The 5,543-nt window shown below is 45.2% G+C and overlaps 1 long non-coding RNA gene across 1 annotated transcript; it reads left to right on the top strand.

Moving 5' to 3' along the window:
* The first annotated feature begins 304 nt into the window (after nt 1-304).
* Nucleotides 305-2,243, top strand: LOC140422800 (uncharacterized). Its single transcript, XR_011947614.1, has 3 exons — nt 305-514; nt 632-944; nt 1,349-2,243. It is a non-coding gene; the product is annotated as an uncharacterized lncRNA (long non-coding RNA).
* The last annotated feature ends 3,300 nt before the right edge of the window (nt 2,244-5,543 follow it).

Genomic DNA, 5,543 nt, shown 5'->3' on the forward strand with positions numbered 1-5,543 from the left:
TAACTTTACAAAGGCAGAACGAGGGACGTTCCAGAGAACAGAAATGTTCAGGTGCAGCCAGCGAAATGCCAAAAGAATTTTGCTGTCTGTGTTCCATGTTGTTGCAACATTAATTTAGTTTAAAATTGGCGGTGCGCCCGATTGCGACGCTGTTCATTTAGAGTATTGCTTATATGTCGGAATCTGATCAGATTTGAACTTATATTGTGGCAAGCGAGCAGAAATTGACGAATCTTCTTTTTTTGTTTTACATTTCCTCCAAATTCTTTTAAAATCTTTCTTGGTATGCGTATGTACAGAGCAACGTTGCCAGCAGAGGCCCTTGTCTATCACCATGGAGCAGCTTTTTCTTTCAGGGGATCAGATATCGGCCTGCATCGCGTGTCCCCGAAGTGTATACATGGATATGGGCTGTTTTCCCAAAAGGGAGGGAGGAAGGAGAGATTGCTGTTCAAGTGCCTCATAATCTTCCATTAGGAACAGGCAGCCTGCAGGTCTACGCAGTGGCGGAAAGGTTTGTGTTATGTCTTGACACTAACAGAAGATATGTGTATTTGGAAAACATAACAGGAACACAATCCCAACTTTTTAACTAAAATCTGTTGCTCTAATATTTTCATTGTATTCACAGGAGGTAGCCGGAGAGGATTTTTTAACTGCCATTCTCCTAGAAGCATTTACATTGTGGCTCAGTGGTCGCTTTCACATCACTCAGTGTCCAGGTTAAAGTCCCGCTCCAGCACGTGAGCATGAAAATCAAGGCTGCCACACCAGTACAGTGCTGAGGGAGTGCCGCCCTGTCGGAGGTGCTATCTTTTGGATGACATTAAACCAAAGCTCTTGAGTGGATGTAAAAATCCCATGGCCCTACTCCAAAGAAGGCTGGAGGAATTTTCATGGGTGTTCTGACATTATTTATTCCTCAATCGATATCACAAAAACAGGTGATTTGATCATTATCATATTTCTAGCTGTGGGAGTTTGCTTTGTGCAAATTGGCTACTGGATTTTGTACGCGACAGCAGTGACTGCATTTCAAAAGTGCCCCAGTGGCTGTAAAGTGCTGCAAGATATCTGGATGTTGTAACAAAAGCGCTATGTGAATGCAACTCCTTTTGAAATGAAAATTGCTTATTGTCACAAGTAGGCTTCAAATTAAGTTACTCTTTTTTTACCTGTACTGCCCAAGGTGAGCATACAGGGAATACATTCATTAGCTTTGTCTTTATAAAATATATATTTCATTGTTGATTTTGACAAATTGGAAGTTGGGTCAAAGTATTTGCTAATAGATGCATGTAAAGATGAAATCTGATATAAAATCTTACAAATTGTTTTTTGTACACAGAAATATCAATGTGCTTCACAGCAGGTTTAGAGCATCATCTACTGGCTATCCTTGGTACTACACGAACTCTCGATCAAAAGGATTGTTCTGTCCCGTTGTACTACTTGGCTTCACTTCTGAACAACATTTTGCCTTTTTTTTTTAGTCATTACATAGTTTACTGACATATTTTATATTAAATAGAATAAATAATCCAAACCTCCTGAGGGCCTCAATCTTCATTCGCCCTAATGAAAGTCTTCCACACGTTGGAATGTTTTTACACCTCAAACTGTGTTGTCGGGCGTACTAAACACAAACTGAGGTATTATCAACACTGGTTTCATAAAAACGGTCTAATAATTGCCTTTTTTTCTTCAGAATGATCCATGTAATTCATATCCCTGGTGCAAATAATTAAAAGTTTCCCAGGCCTTCCTGTATGACTGTAACATATAGTCACATCTGCTTATGTGATGACCATATGTTTATACTTTTAAATTTTCACTTTACAATGTACAAAGCCTGTTAGAAATTACAGAAACCTCACAATGAAAAAATCAGGAACAGAGGGTAAAGGACAAACTAACAGTAGACAAGGGATACCCCTCCCGCTGCCTCAGGAAGGCAGACAGCATTGCCAGAGACCCCTCCCACCCAGGCTTTGCCCTCTTCCAGGCCCTTCCATTAGACAGAAGACGCAGAAGCCTGAAGACCCCCACATCCAGGAACAGCTTCTTCCCCACAGCTACTAGACTCCTCAACGACTCCCCCTCGGACTGAACTGTTCCCTGTAAGAACACCATTCACGACACGCTATGCTGCTCTTGCTCATGTATTTGCTTTATTGGGCCCTCGTTCCGCACTGTAACCAATCACTATTTGTCGCGTACTCAGTCGAGTATTCTTTTTGCCTACTATGAACGCACTGTGTACGTTCCCTTGACCGCAGAAAAATACTTTTTACTGGACTTCGGTACACGTGACAATAAATCAATCATTCAATCAAGTCCTAGAGCATGAAGAAAGATTTTTAAAATTGCATCTATCGCGCCTCTCAGGACTACATGATGGCACTGTCATGATATTTAGATCAGCATATCATGGTGCAATCACACACATACTGATGGACATGCAGTAGGACCAACCAGCACACACACAACATCGCAGCCAATCACCAGTGAGAGCACACGCACTATAAAAACAGGGGACACTACAGTTCCCGCTCATTCCAGCAGCAGCCAGCTCAGAGCACCAAGCTCAGAGCCTGCCACTCAGACATTCACCATGTGCTGAGTGCCTCACCCAGATAGTAATATAACAGGGTCCACAGATTAGCTGGTAATGCACGTACCCAAGTTAGCAGTGTGTTGTTACAATTGAGTAGTTACTAAAATTGAGTTACACCATCTCCAGCCGTGTTGGATCATTTGTACATCAGAACTAAGGGCAGCACGGTAGCATTGTGGATAGCACAATTGCTTCACAGCTCCAGGGTCCCAGGTTCGATTCCGGCTTGGGTCACTGTCTGTGCGGAGTCTGCACGTCCTCCCCGTGTCTGCGTGGGTTTCCTCCGGGTGCTCCGGTTTCCTCCCACAGTCCAAAGATGTGCGGGTTAGGTGAATTGGCCAATGATAAATTGCCCTTAATGTCCAAATTGCCCTTGGTGTTGGGTGGAGGTGTTGAGTTTGGGTAGGGTGCTCTTTCCAAGAGCCGGTGCAGACTCAAAGGGCCGAATGGCCTCCTTCTGCACTGTAAATTCAATGATAATCTATGATTGATCTAGGACGAGGGTTCGGCACAACATCGTGGGCCGAAGGGCCTGTTCTGTGCTGTGTTTTCTATGTTCTATGTTCTAGAACACCCAACACGACAGGCACAAGCAACAAAGTCGTTATTTTGAGGTGCTGTCACTGTTCTAATCCAGGAAACGCAGCAGCAGGTTTGCAGGCATTGAACTGCCACAATCAGCAATTGATGGTGACCAAATAAAATGTTCCAGTGATGTTGATTGAGGACAAATTGTGATAAGGCCAGGGGAGTCCAACGAGCTTCTTAAAAGTCCTTTATTTCAGCAACAGCATCATACATTCACAGGGCCCGGTTACCTTTCACCGGATCCTCATTCCTTTTTAGCTGGCTCTACAGCTGCCGGCCTTTATATTAGTGCTGGGTTAACTCAGTCCAATCAACATGGGGAACAATCATCCCCAGCTGGATGAGTGTGCAGGTTATTACACCCCACTCCCCGCACCCCCCCCAAGTCCGAAACCCCTTGCAAGTGATGTGTTGGGTGCTCTGGATCCGTGGAACACAGACAGGCCACCAACACTTAAAATAGTACAACACTATTTTATTAAGTCAGAAACTGTTGAACATACTTTCACTGTGAGTTAACACGATGTTAGATTAAACTAAAGACCTATGCCTGTCCTAACCAGTCTATGCACTCAGCACATGGTGAAGATCTATGCTGTAAGCTCTGTCCTTTGTAGCCACCTGGGTTGGCCACTTCCCGACTTAAAATGGAGATCCGCAAAGAATGCAGGGAAATTCAGTCAAGCCAGGAAAAACTAGCAGGTGCAAAGTTTCCTGTGTATTAAAACTTGCAGAAACCCAGACAGCACTGAAAGCAACAGCCACCTGCATATTAATGAGCGATCCCCGGGAACAATTGAAACATTTAAGGTGAATAAGGCCAAGCCAGACTCCTCGGCGCCAGCAGGAGCCAAGACAAAGGGAGGCCAACGGACACTCAGGAACCACCCAGCGATCAGGGAACAGCTCCAGTATTGGAGAAATCGATCCGTGATCGGAACGTAATCCAATCACTTGGAACCAGGTATGGGGTCCGTCCTGAATGGCGCGAAGCCCCTGGGGACTATAAAGTAGAGTCCCCAAGTTCAATTCGTCCTTCTTGGCAGGGTCACTCAGCAGCTCAAAACAACCCTTGCCTAGCTGCCGCATTAACCAAGTAAGTCTCCAGTCAACGCATGCTACGAGATAGGCGCTCCTAGCTACCAGTCCATACCAGCTTTGAATCCTGCAGACTCAGAATCGAACAAAAGGCCATTTGTTCCCCTGACCTGATGGGCCAGTTCCAAAGCTAAGTATAGGCCTTTTAGTGTTAGAGATAATCTAGTAAGTAGAATTTTATGCATGAGTAGTGATTGACTGTGTATAATAAATGTGTTTTGATTTGAATCTTACTAATTGGTGTATTGAGTTATTGATCAGCACTTGAACTTGAACCTCGTGGCGGTATCATAAAGATACCTGGCGACTCTAGAGCAAAGGTCATAGAAACAGAGCAAATTAAGTAAAGACACAACGGGCAACATTTAAGAGCCAACCAAAAGTTAGCAACACCTTCTACGCGGCTGCATCCCGAATGAGCGGGAATTCTGATGCCCCCTGTCTTTATAGTGAGTGTGCTCTAACTGGTGATTGGCTGTGGTGTTGTGTGTGTTGATTGGTCTTGCTGTGTGTCCATCAGTGTGTGTGTCTGCACCATGATATACTGGTGTATATTATGACATCCCCCCTTTTATAAAAAAAATGTATGTGTGTGGCAATAAATAATGTGTGGTGAGAATGTTCCTAACTACGTGTGGGGTGCGAAGACATATTTACAGGACTACGTACATGAGAACTAAGCTACTTACATGGGAAGATGCCTGGTGCAGAGAAGCAGTATGCAACAAGAGTAACGAGATCAACACTATATACAAACCATGGAAATGATCAAACAAAGCAACGAAACAATTCAGAGAGTCCATAAGTTCGCATAGTTCATAAATGTAGTCTCTGAGGTGGGCGACGAATTCTGGTTGACCGCCTCAAGGGTGGGTCAAAGTCAGGGGGCTGCAGAGTGACAGGGAGCTCTGCATATTCCGTGGCATCATCAGCAGGAGGGCGAGGCGACACTGAAGGATCATGTGGCGAGCGTGGAACAAGACGAAGGGCACATCGATTGCGGCGCAGAATAGAGCCATCCGGTAGACGAACCAGGAACGAACGGGGGTGCGCCTGCCGAAGGACAACAGCGGTTGCAGACCAGCCACCATCCGGAAGATGGACGCGGACGTTGTCATCTGGAGCCAGAGCAGGGAGATCAGCTGCACGCGAGTCATGAACCGCCTTGTGCTGTGCACGAGACAGCTGCATCTGGCGAAGGACCGGAACGTGGTCGAGGTCTGGGACATGGATGGACGGC

Source organism: Scyliorhinus torazame, chromosome 5 (genome assembly GCF_047496885.1).
Source record: "Scyliorhinus torazame isolate Kashiwa2021f chromosome 5, sScyTor2.1, whole genome shotgun sequence".
Lineage (NCBI taxonomy): Eukaryota > Metazoa > Chordata > Chondrichthyes > Carcharhiniformes > Scyliorhinidae > Scyliorhinus > Scyliorhinus torazame.